This window comes from Hemibagrus wyckioides, linkage group LG10 (assembly GCF_019097595.1).
Source record: "Hemibagrus wyckioides isolate EC202008001 linkage group LG10, SWU_Hwy_1.0, whole genome shotgun sequence".
NCBI lineage: Eukaryota > Metazoa > Chordata > Actinopteri > Siluriformes > Bagridae > Hemibagrus > Hemibagrus wyckioides.
Window position 1 is genome coordinate 6,782,032 of NC_080719.1, and position 26,962 is coordinate 6,808,993.

At 39.5% G+C, this 26,962-nt stretch overlaps 1 protein-coding gene across 8 annotated transcripts in view; it reads left to right on the plus strand.

Moving 5' to 3' along the window:
• Positions 1-8,436: 8,436 nt before the first annotated feature.
• The window catches only part of tead1b (TEA domain family member 1b), a 64,962-nt gene continuing 46,436 nt past the window's right edge, over positions 8,437-26,962 (plus strand). For 5 of the 8 annotated variants that reach the window (XM_058401591.1, XM_058401594.1, XM_058401597.1 and 2 more), the window contains exons 1-2: positions 8,439-8,635; positions 9,126-9,277. The gene's annotated coding sequence lies outside the window, so the exon portion shown is untranslated. Of the gene's footprint in view, positions 8,636-9,125; positions 9,278-26,962 lie in introns of all 8 variants that reach the window. The other 3 variants (XM_058401593.1, XM_058401598.1, XM_058401592.1) reach the window with 3 other exon arrangements.

The following is a 26,962-nucleotide window of genomic DNA, read 5'->3' on the forward strand; positions in this document are numbered from 1 at the left end:
TGTATATTAATCTTTGCCAAATTTCTGTGATATGAGATGAATAAACGCTTCAGGGTGTGGTGTTATTGGATAAGAATCAAATTTGGGGTGGTGATGCTAAATCTCATTATTTTATATTTCACCTAAGCTTTTGGTCCTCAATAAGATCAAAGCAAATACTGTTTATTTTTATACTTTTTACTCACATACTGTATATTCAGCTGAACATAACCATTTAGTCAAACCAATCTCAGATTTATAACCTTATAATTTGAGGGTCTTGACATGAAGGCAACCATGTAAATGTATATAGTTTTTAATATATGTAACATACCATGTAATATGTGGTTTGAGGCTTGCAGCATGTGCACACTCCCTCCTCTTCTAACCTCCCCGCTCTGAAACATACCCAGCCCTTAGACCAGAGGACATCTCGATCAGAACCCGTCCGATTACAGACTTCCTCCTTCCCCCTACTTCTTTCAGTGGAACAATAGCAGAAACAGACTCATATATATATATATATATATATATATATATAGCTTTATTTATAGCTGGTCCACAGTGTGGGATTGTTCCAACCACATGCCTGTGAGTGCCAGGACGGCCATCAAAGGCAGCAGAGATCCATATCTTCAAACACTGCATTACAGAATTGAGTTAAAGAGACATTTAGTGCGCAAACATTTGGACATCAAAACCCTCGCCTGTTGCCTGGAGACTACTGTTCCTTCATCCTGGGTTTTTTTGGGTAAAGTACAGCAATGGGTGGCTTCATGCTGATTTCTAAGATAATTTCACATTTGTAAAGAAAAAGATTTGAATTTTGTGTTCACACTCTCAGGTCAGCACGCTGTTTGCTTCAAATGTATTCGTTTCGTGCTTAGTGTAAAGAAGAGAGAAAACACTGAGGCTTCTTCTTCTTCTTGCATTTCCCTAAATTCAAATAAACCTGACATCACAGGCATGTAGCCCAGATATTTAATCAGGTTTAATTAAATTTTCTTAACTGTACTGCTCTAGCGTATTGGTGCCAGTTGTGAGCCTTTTCTCTTTCAGATGCCGAACAGAAGAATGTGATTAATGCATCTGCGTGAGAGGAACATCAACAATGTCATCTAATCAACATTTTTTCTTAATGAATTTTTTTTGTTTAAGGTAACAGCGTGAATGCCCGGCTTCCTCTTTATGCAGATTAAGCCTGGCCTGTACTTTTCAACTCTAAACGCATTCCTGACCAATTTTTAATGAGACATATTTTCCAACTCTATTATCCTGTTAATTGGAATGAAAGGCATGTTGAGGTGTGAGGCATGTTGCATAGTTTATGTTGGCTCAAAAAAGTTTACTTGCATCCAGAAAGCCTACTTTGGAAGCCTTTAGAGCTGTCCACAAGAGGGCGATGTATATTCTCACGCTCCTTTGTCATGCATGAAAAAGGAAAATCTAAAAAGGCCAGAATTTTCAGCTCCTGGCCTTTAAAAGCAGTGGTCATTTATGAAGTACAGAGAAAAAAGGGAAAAATTGCTATTGTGTCAAAATGTTACTCAGTTAAAACTTGGAAGTATTCATCTACACAGGTGGAAGTAAAAAAAAAAAAAAAAAAGACGCTTCTTCTAAATCTACTCGAGTAAATGTTTTTTAACGGGTGAAGACACTGTTGTGCCTGAAAACACATGTAAATCTGTTGGGCATATGTGTGACCAATGCTACAAGAACCTCATGCCTAGCTAATTATGTTAGCTACTAGAAATGATGCTAGTCTGACCTGGCATTAGCAAAGAAACTTAGCCTCTGTTACATATACACCCACTGTATCAGACAATCATGTGGCAGCAGCACAATGTAGAAAATTCTGCAAGAGATTTAGTTCATGTTCACATCAAACACTGGAACGAGGAAAGCATATCATCTCTGTGATTTTAACCGCGGTATGATTGTTGGTGCCAGAAGGGCTGGTTTGAATATTTCAGAAACTGATGATCTCCTGGGATTTTCACACACACACACACACACACAACAGTCTCTTGAACTGACACAAAATGGTGTAGAAACAAAAAACATTGACTGAGCAGTGCGGAAATGCCTTATTGATAAGAGAGGTCGGAGGAAAATATCTAATTGGTTTGAAATCACAGGAAGGATACAGTAACTCAAATGAACACTCTTCACAACCCGTGGTGAGCAGAAAAGCATCTCAAGCATGGACAAAACACACATCCTTGAGGTGGATGGGCTACAAAAACAGAAGACATCACCAGGTTCCAATCCTGACAGCCAAGAACAAGAATCTGAGGCTAGGATGGCTCACAAAAACTTGGACAGTTGAAGGTTAGGGAAGAAACTTTTTCCAGTCTTCAACTATCCGGTTTGTGTGAGTTTGTGCCCATGATAGCCTCAGACTTTTGTTTTGGCTGAGAGGACTGGAACCTGATGTGGGTTTCTGATGGCGTCAACCTTAAGGATCGATGTTTTGTGCATGCTGAGATGCTTTTCTGCTCATCATGAGTAGTGTTTATTTCAGTTGATACAACCTTCCTAGCAGCCCCAGTAAAGAAAATCTTTTGTTTGGTGTGAACATGTGAAGCTCTTGCTGCTGACATATAATTGGCTAATTGGATAACTGCATAAACACACAGGTGTACAGGTGTTCCTATTAAAGTGAATGTTGAGTGTAGCCAGTTAATGTTTGCTAAAATTGCCTCATTATGTTTTGTTTTTTTATTTTTAGATGGTTCATGCCATCTAGCGTGGCCAAGGAGACACCGCCGTTTTCACCAGTCACAACTGTCAGTCAAACCTTTAACTTAGATGAAATGGTCGGATATTAAACTGCTGTGTATAAGGCAAAGTCATTGATGGGATGAGAGAAGAGACTTGTAACACTCCTTTTGTAGTGCTTTGAGGGTCTAAATAAAAATATAAGGAGTAAAACATGTTTTTAATATAATTAAGTCACAGTGAAAGTATTTGTTCCCCTCCTTAATTGAATGAAATGATTAATGCTACATGCTCTCTCCGAGTTTCCTCACAGAAGAATTCAGGAATCTTTTTCAATATATTACCTATTCAGGTGCACTAATACCATTGTAAATGATCAATAATAAATATAAGTAATACTTGAGAATAGTAACTGAGTAGAATTACTCGAGAATTTTCCACCTCTGCTGTTCATCCTTGCTGGAGCACGAAGCCTCAGCAGTGCAGCAGCGACATTATAATCTGCATTTATTCTGCCAGTCAGAACCAGTGCAAGTATAAGTAAAATCTATTGCATGTATTTAAGCAAGGATCATTTCTAACAGTACATGATATCTATGTAGGCTATGGGTTAAAGTCAGCAATATCAATGCTTTTCAGTAGAAACGAAGTGACAAGGTTACAGCCAGGGACATTTCAACATTTTTTTTTTTTTTTAGATGGACTGGTATCCCATTCAGGTTGTATTTCTGCCTCAAACACCAACATTCCTGTTATAGGCTCCTTGACCCTGACCTGAAAGAAGCAGTTCTGAGGATTATGTGGTAAAAAAAAAAAAAAAAGATGTGGTATTTTTCCAGTTCATTCTGATACCAACAGATCTGATTAAAGACCATTTCTTACACCTTTATATGCAAGAATGTGGATTTGACTCCATACTTGGAAGCCTTTCAGAAAACCTTAGGGTAAAAAAAAGTTTAGGAAGCTAGATGAAGAGACTCCAATAAAACTATCAGCATTAATTAAGCTATTTATTAATCAATTAATTTGCATAAAATCTTGGCCAGGCACGTGCCATTCTAAAGTCAATGGGCATGACGCCTCTGATTACAGGGCCACATAAAGGGAAAATAAATCTGATGAAAGACCCCCTGTGGTGGTTTTGGTTTGGGCCGAGTAACCCCGCCCCCTCTCGTCTCGCTCAGCGCTCTGAAGTGAAGCTCTGTGTTTTTATCAGCAAGTGAGTGCTGAATCTGGCGGACTAGACCCTTATCTCTTGCTAAAGCCAATCAGTGCTGGCTGTGTGAGCAGGCTGGCCTGATCTGCACCTGGCCTCGCAGGGGCCTCCTGATTAGCCGAGGTCACAAGGCGATGGCGAAATGAACTAAAGCAGGCCAAGCCACCTACCCCAACCCCCAACTCGCTGCTCCGCCTTTGCCCCCTGCGGCAAAGAGAGCGACATGCTCCAGTCTTCAGAACACACACACACAAACACACACAAGGCCTTTGGGGATGTATCTGTCCACATCAGATTGCACTGCTGATAATGGACATGGAAAAACCCCTCAGCAAAATCAGAAAGAGAGAGTGTTTGTAATCGAGGACTTTGGGGACAGTTTTGACAAGAAATGAAAAATAGAACAAATATATATTTATATACAGTAATGCTGCCATTCTGTATAATTACATATTCACACACAATGTGAAACGCAGTCAGAATTTTAATCTGATAACTTGTGTGTGTGTGTGTGTGTGCACAGGCAAACATATATAACATACGCATTCTTATGTAAATTATCAAGGTGTGAGATCCATTTTCAAACTCTTTATCACTTTATTCACACCTGCTGAAAGTGGAAACCACCCCCAAACACTTGTCTTTAAAGGTTCCCACCCCAACACACACCTTTTTTTTTTAAAAAAAAGGTCCCCCATCCCCAAACACTTCACTAACACAAGACCCTCTCAGATTTCACCCCTGCATTAACTGCTTTGTGTCAAGGCCACACCCAGCGGTAAGCCAGGTGATCCGGGTATTAGCTGTTTATGTGTGTGTGTGTGTAACACAAGGTTAGACACATCAGAATGCAAGGTAAACAGCTCAGCTCTGATTCTGTCAGATCTTTTTTCTTCTTCTTTATTTCATTTCCTTCACAAATAACACACTTTATGACGTTATATTAAAATGATTATTTACTATAGAATCATTTATCAAATCATTTCACAAATATTACTTAATTGCTCCGGATGTCTTTCCTTTTTTTCCCCCTCCTTTTCACAAAACATAAGGTTATTAAAATTTGCTGTATACTGTAGTCATTTTTTGCTCAGGAAAAAAAACTAAACAGTAAATGTAGCAGTATATTTACCTATTATTACTTAATTGCTTAAAATGGTTGTAAAATATTTTCACAATAAATAACTAAGCAGTTGGCAACTATTGTGACATGATTATTAAATGATACTCTGATTTTGGGCATTGTATGCACCATACTATAAAGATTTAGGTTTAGGGTGTCCTGGATGGTGGTGTTGGAGAACATACTCTTGTATCCCCTTCAGTATTATCAAACTGTTTGTGACAACTTTGTATTGAAATGACGTTCTGTATAATGTAAACCAAATGACCTACAAGGGGATATTGTTTCGTGCCACTGTTTCATGCAATATATCACACATGGTAAAGCCCAGGGCATATCTGGAGATAGTGAAATATATTGCCTAGGTGTATGTTATATGAAATTGATTGAATCAGGGTGCAGGAACATAGTTGAATGTGGAGAGCTTATTGCTTTCTCAAATGAGCTTCTGTCATGAAAACTGTAATCTGTAAAGATTACAAAGGCTTAGGCCTTGTGCTTCTGGCCAATCTGTTAGGCTCACGACGCCAAGGTTTCATGTACATGTTGAGTTGCTTTAGTTTTATGATGGAAGGAGATTTTAAATACGGTGTGCCTCTCTGAAAACAAAGGCACCCTCGTAATGTCGCCAGTCTGAAGGGCAAAAATGACAGCACAGAGATCTATGCCTTATTTAAACGTAACCGTTTCTTATGGCTTCGCTCCTCACAAACCACATTTCCACCTGAGTTCCCGGCCACTCTCAAATTTTCATTTGGCCTCTCAACCCTCGTCCAATCTGCCACCTGAGGGAGGCCATGAAAACGAGCTGTTGTGTAAGGCTATGAAGCAGTTTACAGTCTGCTATTATGCAGGGATCCTGCGCAGGAGCTTCCTGGATACGAGAAGCTAATGTTTAACAAGGAGCGCATGAAACCTTCTGGCAGATGACCCGTAACGGTGAATGAATCAGGGTTGGGACTGTACGCAGGTGTTTAGTGGCCTGCGCATGGCTGGGATTGAGGGGGTGGTGTGGGGTGGAGTGGATTGAGACCGGCTCCTCTAGGACTCTGTGGCATTTGCATAGATAAACCTCCCTCTTTTGATGCGTAATAGTTAAAGTGCTGAAAGAACAGACACCACCTATGAGATGAGAGCAAAAGAGATTAGATAAGAGAACACTGGAAAGCAGGCTGACTGTCAATACTGCAGAACGACAGACAAAAGGAGAACGATTGTACTTACAGAATCATGCAAATACATGCTTATTTATGAGCTATTGATTTGCAACAGAAGAGGTTCCCAGATGATGCTTTTCATTTGTAATGATGATGATGATGATGATGATGATGATGATGATGACGACGACACATAATCCTCTCCCACTTAAGAGTTTTAAAAAAAAATTTGTTCTCAAAAATGAATAAAGAGTCTTGCACAGTTCACAGGCCTGCAGTTGAAGCATGCTGGGATTTTCATATTTCCTGTATAAGAAGTCAAGCTTAGAAAGTTATCAGTAAATTGAACAGGTTCAGCTTCTCATGTGGGAATTTTATGTACTTTGTATAAAAAGGAGTGCTGGAATTTTAACTCGATTAAACACTGAATATAATTGAGAAGTACACTCGTATCATTAAAAGTTCTGCAATATATAAAACCTGTATAAGTGCCTTGCAGAAGTTATTGCACATGAACAATTCTTAACACCAGTTTCAACAAGAACTGGGAATGCAAGATAATATTAGAATTAAACAGGCAAGCATAGATTTAACTGATATAAGACAACACCACTTTAACTTCACTTCCATGTTTTACTCACTCAGTAAGTACGCTTTATCCTGGTCAGGGTCATGGTGGAGTCGGTGTGAAACACTGGAGATATCCATCACAGGGCACTGATTTAGCTTCATTAACACCCAATGTTTTTCTTCTTCTTCTGCTCTATTATTACTATTCAATTCAATTACATTTTACCTTTATAGCACTTTTAACAACAGACATTGTCAAAACACAGGTTTAATTTATCCCTAATAAAGCCAGAGGTGACCATGACAAGGGAAAATTCCCTGAGGCAACAAGACAAGAAATCATGAGCAGGATGAGACTCAAAAGGCAGCCTGATAGCGTGATTATAAATCAATCTTCATAATCTGTACATCAATTGTATAGCAGTACCCTGTCCGTTTGAGCAACACACTGTCTGACACATACAGTATAATTGTAGCTCAATAGACATTTTTTTAATTTCACTGTATATATGATTAGGTTACAAAAACACAAATAAATATGAGTATACAGATAAATATTAGTAATCCTAATATTTTATTATTTTTATTTTTTATATTAAGTTTGATATCTGAATTGGTTGAGAATCCGCCTATCCTAGAGCTTTACAAATGTTTTTGTAGCCAGAGATCCATTTAACTGTACAAACTTTAACAGAGCGAGACGGTATGTAATTATTTCATGGACATTGTTTAAATGTGTATAATAATATTTTGGCTACTTAATGGAGTGACAGTGCTTTTTATTCCTGATCTTTTTACTGATTTTTATTATTATTATTATTGTTATTATTATTATTGTTATTATTAATAATAATAATAATAATATAAGATTAAGGCTGACTTTATTTTTAAATCTGTTGTTTTGGATTTTGTTTGTATTGTTTGTATGATAATAATAATAATAATAATAATAATAATGATAATAATAATAATAATAGCAGTAGTAGTAGTAGTAATAACAACAACAACAACAATAATAATAATAATAATAATAATAATAATAATAATAATAATAATAATAGCAGTAGTAGTAGTAGTAATAACAAAGTAATGCATATATGAAATAAAAAATGACAGACCTCTTGGCTACGCTTCAGAGACCCCTGGGTGTCCCTGGACCCCACTTTAAGAAATATCCTATGAGTGCATAACTAATAACACCCCAAAAGGTGTTTGTGGGGTAACTAGTCAGTGGATCGTGTATAAAAAAGCAGGTTGTTGTGTTTCTTTTTTACTTTTTCTTAAGAACAAAATCATCATTATCCAGAATATAATCAGAAACAGAGCCGGTCATTTTATAAATTAGGCCTACGCATGAGACTATTTTCGAAAACCTTTCAGGGCCGGGCAATAAAAGTAGCGCACTGGGGCATTTGATATGTCACACGGCTGGAAAATCATTTCTCTCTCCACTTCTGGGAGGTTAATAAAGCTAAAATGTAATCTGCGTTCATTTGAACCGTGAAGCGCGCCTCGGCCTGCTCCTATTGGACCATCCCGCCGACGCTGTCCTGTGAAGTCATCCTTGTGGACGTGGCCACGCCCCTCCTCGCCGGGCTCTGGGGGGATGACGCCACCCTGTGGCTCCGCCCTCTCGCGCGAACCCGACGCCTTGCGTTCATTTCATTCCTGCTCTCATTCCGCGCATTCTTCGCATCTCTCGGTGTGTCGGCGATCCGCGCTCGCATTCCCGCCCGGCCCTGAACCGCCACAATAACTTTACGCACTTTGCAAAAAAAATAAATTCTCACATATTAGAGCAAAAAAAAAAAAAAAAAAAATCAAAGGGGCGGAGCTGTTTGTATAATTATATCCATTACGGACGTTAAGGTAAGTTTAATGTTAATACACGGGGTTGATTATGCAAACTTGTACGTCGTCAATAAAGAAAATTGTACACAGTGTAGCGCAGTTTAGAGAGAAAACACAACTGAGCCACGTATCCGAGCCGGAGAGGAAAGTGTTTTCAGACGGATTTAGTTCGCTACTCCGGTGTGTGTGTGTGTGTGTGTGTGTGTGTTTTCTCTCGACGCCGCTGCAACAGGGTGCTTTCACTTTGTAAGCCACTGACTCAGTGCTGTAACCCGCCTGACATGGCACGAAAAATCTCTGGCATTTTTCACATTTTTTGCTCTCGAACCCGCTCGCGCGCGCCATTGCTCAGCACCGGGGCTCCGTCCGCTCCGTGAAACCGTTCTCCTTGTGATCGGAAACGGGTTTTTTTTTTTTTGGATGGGAAAATTATTTTGGACAAATTTTTTTTTTTTTTACCCCCGGACAGGATGACGGATCCAAAATGTTACTGTTTTCTCTCCCACAGTTCGCCCTGCCGGAAGTTGCTGATCTCCTCGGAACGTTTCCGAAGCGGTGCGAAAACACAGCGCCGGGGAGAGACTTGTTGCTTGTCTCGCGTCTTTGCCGTTTTCTCCTTCTTCTTCTTCTTCTTCTTCTTCTTCTCTTAAAATCCTCACCGTAAGTAGCTTACACGTTTCCTTGTGTGTGTGTGTGTGTGTGTTTCTTCTTTCCTCCCCCAGCACTGATCATAACACTTTAACAGTCAAACTGTTTGCACTCCCTGCGCATGGTTTCAGAGTGTTTATTAGAGGCCGAAAAAAACATGATTCATTTCCATAGCGACGTGTATTTATTTATTTATTTATTTATTTATTAATAATTTCCTCAAAGTTCACGCGAGCGCTCTTTTCAACTTCTGTTGACAATCTGTTGCGTTTCAGGACGGGAGATACATTATATCGGATTATTATTATTATTTATTTATTTTTTTACTGAACTGAACTTCACCATAGGCTGTATTTCTGTTTGTTTATTATAAGGTATAGTCAGATTTCGCCATTACTCCGACAAATCAGTAGCGCTTGATTTACAGTAAGGAAAAACCGCTCAGCCTTGGGTTTGTCATTTCCTTTGTTGGGATTGCCCGCCTTCTCCAGTGTGCACTAATGTCGAAAGATCAGCTTGGGGTTTTTTTTTTCTTTCCATTCCTAAGCGAAACGACATGGAGTTGACAAGACATGAAACGAGCTCTCTCACTGTTTGTGGAGGAATAAAAAAATAAATAAAATAGAAATGTTATCCAGGCTGCGCGCGCGAGGCTGACGTTGTAGCACTTTGGCTAGTCCATAGAAAAAGTGTCAATGTTTGTGAATATTTATTTATTTTTGTTACGTGTGCTTTACAAATTGTTTTGAAGTTTACATTTTGTTAAACAAACAAATAAATAAATAAATAGACTTGGCATTAGGAGATGCATACAGAAGGCCCATGGAGGAGCTCAGAGCTCTGCTCCAGTTTTCTTTTCTTTTTTGCTAAGCTAATGCTTAGCTTTGCACTTTCCTCTCCTGTTCCAAAATTCAGTCTTTGAGCTTATTGAAACTCAGCTCCTTTGTTTGGTTTGACTGAATTTGATGACAATTTTAAGCTGCTAACATTACGTTGTTAGAAAATGTTAAGAATTTCCACTTTGTTTAACCAACTTCAGAGCTCCTGGTCACTCAGATGGGGGTTTAAAAAGACCCCTGGGTCTCACGTGCCAATCATATATATATTTAAATATATATTAAATAAAGGAATAAAAGTGTAATATTTCATTTCCGCATCCGTATAAAGCTCTTAATGGAACTACTCGGCGAAGAGGACTTGCGTTACTGTCCCACTTGCTCAGCTTTCTGAAAACAAGTTCCACTATTGTGTGATTTGGGACTAAGCGTCCATTCTCACAGTTAATTATTGCCTTATATTTCACTGTGCCCTTTATTTAAAAAAAAAAGAAAAGGAAGGAAGAAAGAAAGTCCAGCGAGACACAATGTGTTGTTTGTTTCCTCTAACTGGGCTGTCATCATTGAGTACAGTAAACAGATTGAGACTTGACCCTTGGTGTGACCTTATCTTGGAAAGCAAATCTGCTTGTTGAGAAAGGATCGAACGGAAGAATAAATACAGTCGGGCAGCAGTGTGTGACACGTTTTCGGCTTATGCGGTGAGAAGACCTGTTGAACATGTGAGTTGTGGATTTTTGGCTCGCACATGCTGATGGGATTGCAGAAGGAACTGCATCATTATGGAAAGGCGCTGTAACTCAAATCGGCTGGTTGCAGGGTTTATGTACGGATTTTACATGTTTACGCACAAAATGTGTTTCTGGCGAACGTGTAACCAGTGTAATAATACACTTTCCATACACTGAACTGTACATTTCCTTCACACTGGAGTGGTAACCTGTAGAGAACATCTTTTATACCTGTAACTGTTTTGTATCTTTGTTAGCTCATTGTCATAATTTGTATTTCTTTTAAAAAAAAATGGTCCATAATTGAATTTAATCTTTAATCAACTTTAATAGTACACGTCATACAGCAAAAAAAAAACAAAAAAAACACACACACTAAAGGTGAAAAGGAAGATTTACTCTTGAAGGTACCACCACTGTGAGAAATAGAGAGAGGTAGAGGTTAGTCCCCCTTTTTTTGTCTGTGAGTGGGTTTAATAGCATAGCATCACTTTGCTTTCAAGTTCGACTGAAGCACGTAAAGCTAAAGCAGTCATGTACTGTAAAGAGATAGAAAAGATGCCACAGTATTTGTTTGCGCGCTGGCATGTGGTGTAATATGTTTTAAGTATCATTTATTGCTTGAGTAATGGGCACTCGGGCTTTAGACAATGTGAATATTAAGATGCGTGTTGTATTTTACATAGCTGCAGATTGTGATGGAAATTCTGTTTGCCTGCTTCGAAGCTGACATTTATGTGATATTTCTCTTATCTGACACCCATACGCGGGAAAAAGGAAGTGGAGTCTGAATGTGATTATATTTCTTAAGTATAAGGAAACAGATTTGATGACATGCTCATGCTTCAGAGCGCATTGCAATCTGGAAATACTGGACCAGTTGCGTTGTCTGTGCATTTCTTCGTGGGGGGGGGTTATTAATAATAAATCTGAATCAGGAGGTGAAAACTTCGTTCATTTCTGTATTTTCTGTCTGAGTGGAGCTCGTCAGCATGGCTGGAGAGAAAAAGAATGCAGTCTTTCACTTGTGAAATGGGAAGAGAATAGGTGCATTGCTCCGACATAGTGGATTGGGTTACCTCTGGGAATGGAGGATTGTGGGGGAATGGACGCAACACAGAGAGACCCTATTGTCTTTCCTGTTACTGAGCCAGGGAGTGTGTGTGTGTGTGTGTGTGTGTTGGGGGGGGGCAGCTGAGCTGCAGAAGGCAAACAGTGCTGTGCTCAAGTTGACATCTGGTTTAGTCGCCTTCTGCACCTGTAAGGGGAAAAAAATGCAAATATGAACGTTACTCTCAGTGCTTCCAGGACGCAGGCTAACGGCCATTTGTCAAGCCGCGGCTGGCGCTCGCTGTCTACACCAGGCCATTGTTATGCCAGCAACAGGCGGCGCTGGTCGTGGCACCATATGGCTCCTGTATGCTTCAGATAAGATATCTACTCACTTAACTTATCAATGGCATTTTAATCCGCCTCATATTTCAGTTGCCAGCTGTTTGTTGCTCAGCATTTTGGCAAAAGTCCCCCCCCCCCCCCCAAAGTCTTTAAATACACTGAAAGGTGTGATTAGTACAAAGCCAAGTTTAGGTTCATCATGGTGAGCCTGGCTGAAAGGGTGCATTAATAATCACAACAATCATGTAATGCCAATTTCCCAGTTAAATCCCTCAATCAAAATCCATATTGAAATTTTTGTACTGTAATTTCAGCGGAGAATATTTGCAGTTAGAATTGGAATTAGGTTACCTTGCTTCAAAATCAAGTCATTGACTACACTATGAAGTCTCAGGACACCCACGATCCATGAGTCATGTGTAATTTGTCAGGGGACAAAAAAAACAACATCAGATCTGTACTATTCTCTGGAAATTTTCAATGAAGAGATATGTGTGTGTGTGTGTGTGTGTGTGTGTGATGCGGCTTTCTGAAAGCGAACCTACTTTTACCACCTTGAACAGAATTAATTTTCTAAAACTGCACGTCTGCAAGTGTCCTTGTATTCCAGAGCAATTAATCAACGACTGCTTATTAAGGAATGACACAGTATTTGGATGTGTGTAATATTATGTAGCTACATTTAATGTTATGGAATCTCCAGGAAAACATGCTAGTTCCCATTTTTATTTTTAATTATAAGAGCTATTAATAATCCCTGCATCCGGTCTCACATTTCTCGTGTTCTTTTGTAAATGCAGCTAGTCAAGTGAGTGAGAAATAGCAAAGTGCAAAATTCTCCGTCCTGAAATCTTCCCTGGCGAAAGAAAGCGTAAAGAAACGGCTTTACCTCAAAGCACTACTACTGACTGAAGTCGCCTTTTGTAAACGGTTCTTACAGAAAGCCTTACCGGAGCGACGCCGCTACATTTTTCATTGCCATTGTTTCATTGTTAGTTAAAAAAAAAAAAACGCTTATTGTCAGGCTTAAATTCTCAAGGTCGCCGTGAATGAGCTTTTTAATACAGAAACGATAACGTATCAGAAAGCACGCATTAACATTCTAATAATAAAACCTACCACCGCCACCACAGACAGAGTCGCTGTTAGGGAAAATTTACCCGACAGTTTCTGACCAATCAGATTCGTGAATTCGACAGTTCAGTTGTATAACAGCAAAAGAAATAACCCTGAACGACCAAGTGAGCAGAAATTTTGGTCGCGCCTTCATCAGCGTCTATTCCTTTATCGATTCGGAATCATTTACATCCACTTAGCGAGCAGCAAGCAACAAATAGATTTCATAATGGCTGCATGCTAGGAGCTGAGGGTTTACCTCAACACGTATGAATGAACCACACACAAGCGTCCGCGCCGCTTTTAGAAGCAGCTAACTCGCTTTTCCTCCCGTCCTGCGGTCACAGGACAACGTGAACTGCTCAACTCTGCTGGGATGGAGCCCAACACAAACAGCCACGTCCTGTCTGCTTTATTCACCCTCCACATCATTTCCTATTAGAATCTATCTGCGGTCGGAGCAGAATCGGAGAGATCGGCGAGCTAAAAAAAAAAAAAAAAAAAAAAAAAAGAGGGATGGAAAGTATTAAACGACTTGGAAGATGCTGATTGTAAACCTTGACATAATTGCGGGCCCGAATGAAACAGGAATCCCCCCCAAAATTCTGAGTTTCAGATTATATTTTGCTGGATGTGAAAAAGTGATGCTATTCCTGTCCCTTTTCATCAGCACATTTCCCAGCAATGAAGGCAGCTGCTCTAAATAAAGGTCTGAACTGATCAAGAGTGGTTTTCAACTCGCGGAGATTTGTTCACTCTTTCCACAAGCAAGCATTTACTGACTTTTTTTTAAAAAAAAATTTCTGTTTCACTTGGCGTAAAGGTTTCTCACGCAGGTTTCTAATACAACGTGACATATTAGAGGTAGCTGGAAGCCGGGGTATATAAGGCTAGTGTTACTGTATGAAATGTAATAATTACGCATAAGCCCTGGATTTTATTCGAAGACCCGGGAGCTCAACCGTTGCAGCGTCAGCTTTGGTTTTCTGTTTTAACGAGAAGTTAAAAGCTACACGATTTTTTTCCCCTTTCTCTGTGTCACAGCAGATCAGCTTAGTCAGTTCACATTGTAATCAGATGCACCTTCTGAAAATTCCTAAAACAGAAGAGAGCGCAGACAATCTGGACAAAATTTTAAAGATCTAAAGAAATGTAGCCAACAGATCAGGACTGAGTAAACGAATCACGGGTTATTTACGCGGCGAAGCGACAGACGCAAGGTTTGGGTTTAAATGCTGCAAATGATAGTTTCCTGAGTTGATGAGACATGGCTGATGCTGATAATCAAAGTTGTTGTTTTCTGTAAGAAGATTAGGTGTTAAACGTAGAGGCAGGAAGGACATCTTTCCGTGGAATTGTAATAAAAACAGAACACCTTTTTTTACTTTTAATCAGACTTCCTGTGGTTAAGATACAGAGGATAGATATTTCAGTTCATGAAGACACGCACTTTTACTTTTTCCATTCACACTACAGCGTTTCTCTGACGTCTTTATCCAGAGAGATTTACAGAATGATGTAAAGTCTCTCTCACTGAATGCATCGATCCCGGATCGCTAGGTCACAGACTGAGAATACCATCAGTCTAAAAGGAGGTAAAATAGTAAGAAAAGCACAATAAGGCAGAACTCTTTTTTTTTTTTTTTTTTTGAAGGGGGTGGGGCTAATTTAAATATTTCAGGAGCTTGTAGTTTCAGATTTTTTTGTAAATGTAGGGAAATGTTTTGTGAATGTTTGACCGAACACAGATCATCAGGTTTTCACACAAACTTGTGGATTCTGCAGCAGCTCGAGTGTCAGTAAAGAAAAAAAATAAAAATCAGACGGCAAATTTTCTGAAATTTTAAATTATATCAAATAATATCTTTGTAATAATTTCAGACTCTTTTGAGCCCTATTGCACAGATGGATGGATGGATGGATGGATAGATAGATAGATAGATAGATAGATAGATAGATAGATAGATAGATAGATAGATAGATAGATAGATAGATAGATAGACAGATATTGACATAGATAGATAGATAGATAGATAGATAGATAGATAGATAGATAGATAGATAGATAGATAGACAGATAGACAGATATTGACATAGATAGATAGATAGATAGATAGATAGATAGATAGATAGATAGATAGATAGATAGATAGATAGATAGATAGATAGATGGACAGACAGTGACAGACAGAGATGGATGGATGGATGGATAGATAGATAGATAGATAGACAGACATACAGAGATAGATAGACTGACATACAGAGATAGATAGATAGATAGATAGATAGATAGATAGATAGATAGATAGATAGATAGATAGATAGATAGATAGATTACTATAGGTAGAAAATGTCAAATTGTAACCATATGAAGAGGCTTTGAGCTAGGCTGCACACACGCACACGCACACACACGCACACACACACACACACACGCGCACACACACACACACGCGCACACACACACGCATGCATACGAACAAACATCCAAAATGTAACCGAAGATTTAGCAAAACGTAAATCCACTCGTCCATGTGGATAAGCGGAGTCAGACTTGTTCAAAATCAATTTTCCGTTTGCATTATAAGGTTTTTACAACGACTTAATAAAGTCTCAGAGCTGGCATGTGTGCAGGGGAATTAAACCGATATGATTGCACATTATTAAGCATAATTAAGTGTTCCGAGCAGACCTGGCTTCATCTTGTTTTCCTCCTAAATTAGACTCTGGAGCTATTTTTCCAGTGGTGCATGTGGGGCAATACATCAGCCTGACTCCGTCTTCTTCTTCTTTTTTTTGTACTAGAATTATATTATCAAATGCTTGTGTGTGTGTGTGTGTGTGCGTGTCTGCGTCTGTGCTTTAGCCGTTTTAATAGAGGTGTGAACATCTACACACACATTCTTACCTACACTTTGTTTGCTGGCATTAATAATGTACTCCAACACAGTTCACAGTTTAAAAAACTTTCTCGCTCTTGTTCGGAGACTCCTCGCCACGACTAGCTGCAAACAAACGTCACTTATTTAGCTTAATGGAGAGTCAGTTAACTGTAAATGTTGATTAAAGTGAGTTAACGGGTGGCACAGACGATGCTTTAAACCTTGACTAGTGAATACAGTAGCGTGCACCCTGGGGTGAGAAGATCATGAACCCTGCTTGCACCCTGGGGTGAGAAGATCATGAACCCTGCATGCACCCTGGGGTGAGAAGATCATGAACCCTGCTTGCACCCTGGGGTGAGAAGATCATGAACCCTGCATGCACCCTGGGGTGAGAAGATCATGAACCCTGCTTGCACCCTGGGGTGAGAAGATCATGAACCCTGCATGTACCCTGGGGTGAGAAGATCAACGGGCATTTCATACACAAACCAGGTTATTGGAGGCAAAGTGGAGTGTGTTTTCGAGTTTTTGTAGGGTTTATTTTTATGTCTTTTTGGTTGTTTTAGCCATAGCAAGCTAAGATTTTTCCCTTTCATGATTGTAGCATGATAAAAATGGCGTCATGGTGCTTGTATGACTGAAAAAGTGTGTTAGCGAATGAGCAGAGAAGATCACAGTAAACCCGTGTCTCTAGTGCCATCCATGAGTGCTGAAGCAGAATTGCCATAAAAACACAAAACTGGTAATAAATGTAAATGTGTGGCTGTAAAATTCCACCGAACTCCCCGCTACACTCCGGCCTTAACAGCTTTTTTTTTTTCGCAGAGCGTAATTTACTTTATTGCGTTCACTTTTATAATTAAGGACGGATTGGTCTTTGAATTTTTGTAACAGCTGTTCTACATGTATTCGCTAAGCATTTTAACAACAAACTCTCTCTGCATTTTCCGGATAGACGACATGTAGGACGATATGTAGCTTTGAGCGACACAGCAGAGTTTCGGAGATTTCTTCATTTAGCACGCTCAGAAATATCGTGTCAAATAAATTACAGCATTTAAATAGAAAAGTGGGCCGAATGAACTGATTGGCACAATGAGTGAGAAATAAAAGTCTTTATAGGAAATAGGTTTTAAAATACGCAGAAATCTCTGCGTGTGCTAGCTGTTACTATAGAAACCATAACATACACCAATCAGGCATAACATTATGACCATCTGCCTACTATCACATTGGTCCCCCTTTTGCTGCCATCATGCACTGTGTATTCTGACACCTTTCTATCAAAACCAGTATTAACTTCTTCTTCGTCTGTTGGATCGGACGAGACAGTCCAGCCTTCACTCCCCGCGTGCATCAATGAGCCTTGGTGGCTAATGACCCTAATGACCACTTTTGATAGATACTAACCACTGCAGACTGGGAACACCCCACAAGAGCTGCAGTTTTGGAGATGCTCTGATCCAGTGGTCTAGCCATCACAATTTGGCCCTCGTCAAACTCGCTCAAATCCTTACGCTTGTCCATTTTTCCTGCTTCTAACACATCAACTTTGAGGACAAAATGTTCACTTGCTGCCTAATATATCCCACCCACTAACAGGTGCCATGATGAGGAGATCATCAGTGTTATTCACGTCACCTGTCAGTGGTCATAATGTTATGCCTGATCTGTGTCCCGATCTGAGCCAGTCAGATTCAAGAATTCATCGGCGCTGTGGTATCACGTTATCTCCGACTTCATCGTTGTTGCTTGCTTGAGAATTTTCTTAAATGACTAGTTCTAACTTAATTAAAAGCACTTTCTTTAAAACGTTTCTCTCGTACCTAAACCCAGATGCCCTTTCTAGTCATAGCCCCATAAGTAAACAATTAGTTTTAATCACAAACATGTCCTAACATTGTTGTGCATTTATTTCTCCGTTTTCCTCTCACTTGTCTTCACCCTAAAAGGTCGCGCGGCCCAAGTTTCTCTGTAGGCAAACCATGAAAACAGTATCGAATCCATGAATCATTAGATGAGTCAGTTCCAGAAGTTGCCATAAACCTCAGAGTTCTTGGCCGCAGCTGAAAGCAGGAAATCCAGGCTTCAATAACTTCCTTTCCCAGAGCAACCATCAACGAGAAGATGTACGCCCGTGCAACAAAGCCGCTCGCTCACTTCATTTAGTCAAACTGTTTATAATTTGTGGTCCGTATTCAAGCGCTGAGCGTCCGGGCTCTCTGGCACAGCGTTCCCCGCTCCAGCGTCGCTATAAATCCCGAGCAGACCTTTCATTAATGGCCACCGCATTGTTATTGTGACCGGTTGAGTCCTAGAGCTGGCCTGCGATTTGGGCGACAGAGGATCTCTCACCGCATTAGTATGCACAGAGCTGGATTGAGCTCTGAACGCTAAACGCTGACACTCTGATTCAACACCACGTCCAAAACACTACACACAGATGCAGAGAGATGCACAGCTTTGTCTTTTTAGGTCTCTGGGGAGGGATCTTTAAGCAGTGCGGTCCAAAAGTTCTGAAAACAACAACACAGGATAATAAGAACTTCCAGTGTTTGTTAGTGTTTTGGTGAAGAAATCCATAGCATATTTTTTCATAGAAAGTTAGCAAAAGCTTTTAAACTTGGCTAGCTTGCTAGTAAATCTGACTACTGGCTCTTTTAATGTCACAGTATTAGAGTGAGCCCAAAGTTAGCTTGCTCGCTATCAACATAGGTTACTGTAAGTTTACACAAAATAACAGTTAGCTTAGCTGGGCTTGCTCTTGTTTTGGTTTACACATTATAATTAGCCTAATGTTAGCTAGTCTACTATTTATTTACACATTATAGCAGTTAGCTGGATTGCTATCAATGTTGGTTAAAAGTCTACACAATATTATAATTATTAGCATATACTTCTTGCTAGCTTGATAATGCTTTTGACTATAGAATAGTTAGCTTAATCTTAGCTAGGCTTGCTCTTGTACCTGTTTACACAACATTATAATTAGCCTAATGTTAGCTAGTCTACTGTTTGTTTACACATCATAGCAGTTAGCAGGATTGCTATCAATGTTGGTTAAAAGTCTACACAATATTATAATTATTAGCATATACTTCTTGCTAGCTTGCTAATGCTTTTGACTATAGAATAGTTATAGAATAGCCTGATGCTAACTAGGGCAGCATGGTAGATTAGTGGTTAGTGGGCTTGCCTCACAGCAAGAAGGTCCTGAGTCCGAATCCCAGGTTCGAACAGGCCTTTCTGTGTGGAGTTTGCATGTGTGGGTTTAAAAAATGTACATTAGGTTGATTGGTAATTCTAAATTGCCCATGAGTGTGTGTGTGGTTGTCTGTCTATATGTGTGGCCCTGTGATGGACTGGTGACCTGTCCAGGGTGTACCCCTGCCTTTTGCCCAATGTGTGCTGGGATAGGCTCCAGCAGATCCCCGTGACCCTAATTAGGAATAAAGCGGATATAGAAAATGGATGGATGGATGGATTATGCTAACTAGCTTGCTCCTGACATTGGGTTACTAGTGTAGACCGTATAATTGTTAGCTCAACGTTAGCTAGCTTGCTATTGTCATTGATTATTGACACTAATTACTGTTTAGCCCCTTTTAAAGGTAGGCTATTTTCTATGTGGCTTGCGAGTGCTAGTAGTTACTGTTTTATTACTGTTAATGTATTAGTTAGCCTAAGCTAGTTTGCTAGCACCATTGTTAGTGGTTTACCCAATAAGATATTGGAAGTAGAAGAAGTTAATGTAAGCTAACTTTTTTGTGCATTTGGTTACTAGTTTGCATAATATTTATTAGCCTAATCTTAGCTTATTTGAGTTAGCCAGATGTGGCATCAGTTACTGGTTTATACAGTATTATATAGTTAGCCAGATGCTGGTTAGCACAATGTAAAATAAACTATTTTAACATAGCTTCCAAGACACATTGTGGAAGTACCACTGCCTACTTGTTCACACAATTAGTTAGCCTAATGTTAGCTAGCTAGCTAGCTAGCTGCATTGGTTACTGGTTTACAAAATTTAACTTGCTAGTGTCATCGATGACTATTTAGCACATTATACAAGCTTAGGGTATTTTCAGGTAGCATGCTAGTACTACTGGTTTACATAATATAATTGTTAACTTAATGTTAGGTAGTTTGCTAGCTCCACTGATTACTGTTTTACACAGTGAATTATTTAGCTGGATGGACAATATCCAGATGTCAACTACCTTGCTAGTGCCATTGTTGGCTGCTTGCTATGATATAAACATATGTTTTTTTTTTTCAAGTAGTACCACAACTGCTAGCTTACACAATACATTAGCCTGATGTTAGCTAGCTAACAAGTGACATTGGTTAGTGGTTTACATAGCTTACAATCGAGCTGGCTTTCTAGCACATTTAATTACTGGTTTAAAAATTAGCAATAGTTAGTTTACTCTTAGCCGGTTTGATACTGTACACAGTAGAATAATGTCGGTTAGCTTGATAATGCTATTGGTAACTGATTTACAGAATATTATAGTTAGCCTAGTTTTAGTTAGCATGCTTATAATGCTATGTTAAAACTTTACAGAATTAGGAAAATGTCACCTTTCTATCAACATTTTAATTTTTTTTCAATATTATAATTAGCCTTTAATAGAAGTAGCTTGCTCTGTTTTATGTTTTAATAAGGTGCATCTTTTGTGTCTTTTTAAAATATGGCACAAGTGTAATGGGACTTATAGGGAACCGACATTTTTCTGAAGGACACCTTTTCCATACCATTAATCCCCCGTGACCTGACGTCAGATATCACCGTGATGTTTCCATGGATCCAGCCTCTATGGCTGTCGAGGAACCTCTAAACATGGTCCCACCACCACATGACTTCTGTGCCATTAGCGCTTAGGCAGGAAGAAGTGACTCACAGTAGATGGAGACTTTTTCTTATCATGGAGGAATTGATGTGTGTGTATATCGGGGGAGCTGGGGGGAGGAGGGGGAGGGGAGGGGCTAGCGTCAGATATCTTTCTTTGCTCATAAGTGTCCAAAGATCTCTTATCTCCTCCCGTGCTTATTTACAGCTTTAATTTCCTGTGCTTCGTATAAGCGCCGCTTCGCTCGTCCCGATGTGCCGCAACACGTCCGCGTAACACGAAAGCAACGCTGGAATGTCGCCTATTTCGGGAATGTTCACCTTTAAAAGAATAGCAAACCTGTCAGCCAATTCTGACTGCAGTTTACGCAAATTACAGCTAATCATCTTGGCTAACTTTCTCCCCATCAGACAGCCCATCCCGTGCCACACTTTTAGTTATCTTGTCACGATTGCCGAATGCCACAATAGAAAACACTTTAGGTAGCGGAGCGCTGAGCTCCAGCATCCGGCCCGTGAGCCGTAAATAGAGAGCGTCCCTGCGGCCCTGTCTGCAGCAGCGGTGTAATGGGCTGAACGGTGCGGCTGATTGTTGCACGTCGCAGGCAGGTGGAGAAAGCTGTTTTGACAGGCCCTGTAAATCAATCCAGCGTCCTGGCCAACAGAAATTGATCCCAGAGTGGCCTGTAGTAGCAGCAAGGATCGGGTCTGAGGTTTGAGCTGGATGGCATCAGATGGATTCGCTTGCATCCAGCTCTGTGGGTTTAAAGAGGTATGAAATAAACACTCCGGTGCTGCCAGTAGGAGAAGAATCGCTGGCTGTTCACTCCACTGGACTTTTGCTTTCTGAATCGAGCTTTACAAAGAGCACAGAGGCGTGTTCACAAAGCCAGGAGGAACGACTATCCAAACAAATAGACCGCCTCGATCGCTGTTACGCTTTCTATCTGAAAGGGACGGTTTTGATATTTTACTGAAGGTATCGCGACGTTACACCTTCACACGTCATTTTAATAGTAGTGATCATTTAAAATCTGAATTAAATGTGTTATTTTTAAATCACTGGTTTTCAGAGATGAGTTTTGGACTGGAAAGTGTAAAAACCCTGAGTTATTAGGAGTAAGAGAGTTACACAACCTGCTGTTTTTTGTGCACTAGTTGTACATCACGTGCATTATTTTCACACCTCGCTACACCTCATGACATTTTCTGGCACTTGTTTAAACATTTTGGTTTTCTTTAGTTTGGTTTCTTTTTTTTCCTCGCTGATGAGTCCAGTATGATAATATTTGGCTTTTTTTGGGGGGGGGTAACTTTTTAAAACTTTTTTTTTTAAACTAGCAAACAGATTAATCAATAATCATTAATTACATTATTATTATTGTTATTAATAATAATAATGTTTTTATTTATTTGTTTATTTATATTGCTCAAAATCAGGGTTTTGCTTATTTTTAAAAAAAATTATTAACATTAAAACAAATAAATAAGCACTTCATTTAAATGTACAAATAAAAATAATTATTAAAAAAATACAATTTATTCTCACTGATACAAAAAATAAATAAACGGAAATGTTTCAGTTTGGGTTTTTGCACCCTCGTGTTAAAAGAAAAATCTTTATTTTGGAGCGTTAGTGAAAATTTGGATCGATGTAACTGATGTATTTAGTGTCTGATAAAACAGCAGATTCTACTGTAGATCAAACACACCATATGAGTAACTGATGAAAATCACTCTGCCAGGGGAAGCGATTGGTTCTGTTTTATAAAAACAGTGGATTAAAAATAAAATCAGATTAGAAATTAGAGTTATATTACTCATATCCTGTATTTTTTTTTAATCATGCTGCATTTTGCATGGCTGTGATTATGCACGAGCTTTAACGATGCACGACACGTGGAATCTCGGCTATTTACATCTCGCTGCACACATGCATAACCGCTTACTACTAAACCTGCAGACGCTAGCGTAGTTACAGCAGTAATTAACTAGCCGCAGTAGTACACTTCTAAAATACTCTGTGTGCCATGCGTTTTGGTAATTACCAGGTAATTGCAGTTCTTCTCTTTGAGACCTTAACTACTCCGGGTCATTACGGAGTTGGAGAAAGCCATTCACGGAATGATCACTGCACCTTCCGAGATAATCACACAAAAGGAGTCGACACGGAAAATTACATCTCGGACCTCTCCTCTTTTATTTCATTACCCCGGCCTTGTGCGACGGCTGAAATTGGGTCTCTTAATTTAAGGAGCTGCATTCCAGCTCGGCCTCGACCGTAGCGCTTCTTGTAATCCGTTGATAAGTGTCATCTCCCATAATGCCGTGTCACAGCCACAGCTCGTCTCTCGCTGAGGCATTCACTTGTTGCCCGCATCACCCCCCTCTTCCTCTTTATCGCGCTAATAAGACTATTTCCATGGAGCCCGAGTCAGCCGGAGAGGAGTGCGCAATTATCTCTTGAGGTTGCGACAGTTTCCACAGGTGGCGTTCCTTCCCCATAGAAGCTGTGATCATTAGTGTTCGAACAGACCCTTTGCTTTTTGACAAGCTCGTGACCAAAGCCAAAGACGAGCTCGGGTCAGCAGGAGAGCCACTTACCACGCGTTTTTGAATGGTGTTACTACGCTGTTGCCACAGGCACCCGAGTCCATGTTCAAACTTGAAGCATGAAGAGGTGCATTGTGAAGCCCGTGCGATTCCGAGACCTTATAATTGGAGAGGCTGCGTCTTTCGGCGCTCACCAGCAGCTGTGTTGTCCTTTATTCCGTTACTCAAATTAAGGATTAGCACACGGTGCCGACGTCTGAGCGTCAGCTCCTGTTAAAAATCAGGCTTTCGTATAAACAATGCTCTATCGCTGTTTACAATAATCCTATTTCTGCATTCGAAAGAAGACGCTTTCTCATTCAGGGGGTCATTTATTTAAAAACATCACATCTGTCAGTGCTTGATGATGGACGAATGGAAGACAGGAATAATGGCACTGTTTGAATTCGCAGTGCTGCATGAGAAGTGGGATGTGCTGCTCTAGGAAAATAATCAGTGTGAGGTGTGACACAATGCAGCGTTACTCCTGCTGCCCTGAACTGGACTCTTTTCCTATTACACTGCATCCTCCTGAGGTGTTTTATTCCTCTTCAGCCACAGCAGTTTCATTATTATAACTGTGCATCATTTAAAGATTGCTAATATTTTAATATTGTTAATATTTTGCTGAACGTATCGTGACGCATGATTTATTATCATATCATCATTTTTGTTACGTTTTTAAACCAGCAGGTTGTAGAGCGGTGTATTGGACTGGAAAATGTCCGTCAAATGTGAAAACCCTGAATTAAATTGTATTATACATCCTGCTTTTTTGCACGTTATTTTCACACCTCGCTACACCATGAGACCCTTTCTGGCACTTGTTTAAAAGATTTGGATTTTCTTTTGTTTGTTTGTTTTTTTCCCCACCCAATAATCCTAATAAAATAATACAGTATGGCATATAATTGATAAATATTATAAATAATAATTATAAATAAATATTATTATCAAAATAATTATAAATAAATACAACTCACCAAATGGTATAAAAAAGTATAAAAATGTTATTGGGTAATATTATAATATTTGGCATATCAAACAAATAATACAAACAAATCAGACAATAAAAAAACTTTTATTAATGTGAATTTTTTTATGTAATTTATTTTATTTTATCTCGTACAGTCATTTGTCCTGAAGACTATCCCATGAGGGGAAATAAAGTAAAATAACAGATTTTTTTTTCCATCTGACCATCACAATGAGACACTGGAGGCTCCTTCCAAAAAAATTCAAATGAAAGAAAACTATTAACACGAAGGAGTTGTTACTAAAGAGACGACAACATTATAGAACATTATAGAACTTCTCAGTACTGATTGGTCAGATCCGTATTCAGCTCCGAGAATTCAACAGCGCTGTGTTCTACCTGGCACAACCTATTTACAGGATTAAGCTGCCTAAAAGTGTCATTTCTCCTGCTTCAGAATCCATCACTGTAGTTTGGCTCTCTTCAGCCAGCTTTGTGCACAACGCTTTGTGTTTAAATGATGAGATGGATATAATGATGCCATACAGACATATGCCTTAAATGAACAAGCAAGTAAATAGGGCTCTTTTTTTCCCACAGGGCAGACTTTTTGATATGATTCTAATGAATGCGCCGCAGCGCACGTCCGTCCACTCCAGCGCTCTAAAGGACCTGCGTACCTAAGAGCAAAGCAGACGCCAGTACACAAAAGAGACGCACTAGCAGAAATATTCCATTCAAATGCAAACAGCCTCTCCAAAGAGGAGCCTTTCAAAGGACGCATTAATTGAGTTTTCTATCATATTGTGAATTATCATATCGAGTTCAGGGAGCTTTACTTAGCACCGAAATGGTTCTGGTCTTTAACTGCACGCTTTGTTTAAAGAGAAGTAGAAAGTTCTACGGCGATAGTCACATGCTTCTCGTTTTCAGGCCTACAGCTGAGGTCGGGCTTCAGTTTCCACAAGACTGACCGAAAGCTGCAGCCATTTCTGCTGTGCGCTTGATCTTGTCCAGATTAAGTCTTGCATATTGGTCAATTTCTTTTCCCTGAAGACTTTTCTGAGGCGGTTTTGTTCTTGCTTGCACGCTAGGTTTCCATCCAAATGCTTCCCTAATTTAAAGCAAGCAAACTGAAAACGTTTGCCAGTCGCCAGGTTTCCACTAGTTACGGTCTTCTAACACTGGGAAAAGGAGAATTATAAGGAACGTGTCATCAGCCAACCCCCAGCCAGAGTGTCAAGGACAGACTGAACATCTACAACACCAATGATTTTTAAGAAAGAAAAAAAAAACCACTTTCCAGCACTTCTGGAAATATTTATCATCTATCACTCATCTTATTTATTTATTTATTTATTTTAATTACAATTTAATGCAAAAGTTTGCATCCCACAAAAGTATTTTTGAATGTGGGGGGGGGGGAATATATGTCTCATAAAGTTTTAATTAATATGAAACATATATTTTCCTTTTTTTTCCCCCACATTCAAAAATACTTTTGTATTTTAATATAAAAAAATCCTCTTCCTAAATGTGACATAATTAATATTTATATTTTAATATATATTAAATATATTCCAAATGTATACAGTATAATATATTATAGTATATATAATTCGGAAATGGGATTTCAGGTAGGAACCAACGTTGGGAACTAGTGTATCATCAGACCGAGATGCACCACACGGTGGATTCGAGGAATTTTCAAGCCATTCGTGCGTATTGGCTTAACTCACTGCCATACCTATTTTGCATAGCACTGAGAATGTGTCAGCTTAAATGTCACGTATCATGCAGTCATGTTCTTGCTCACCATCGTTACCCTATTGCGTCCCTACATCCGTGTAAGGGTATGCAAACATTCGACTGTGCGCACATTCAAATTTGCAAGATGACCAGATTTAAACCTGCGGCTAAGTCAGTGAATAGCTGTCTTCATGGCTTTCATGCTGCTCTGTTGTAATTAGAGTAAATAAAGTAGGATAACGATATGCAGCTGCTTATACAGTGGTAGCTCAGTGGTTAAGGTATCAGGCTACTGACCGGAAGGTTGATTCCCAGGATTGCCAAGCTGCCACTGCTGGGCCCCTGAGCAAGGCCCTTAATCCTTAACTGACTGCATAGTTGTGTTTTTTGGATAAATGTAAGTTGCTCTGGATAAGGGCATCTGCCAAATGTTGTAAATGTAAATGACATGGATCAAATCAAATCAGTTCAATTCAATTTATTTGTATAGCGCTTTTAACAATGGACATGGTCTCAAAGCAGCTTTACAGGAGTATAGGAACATAGAAAGAAAGTTATTATTTTT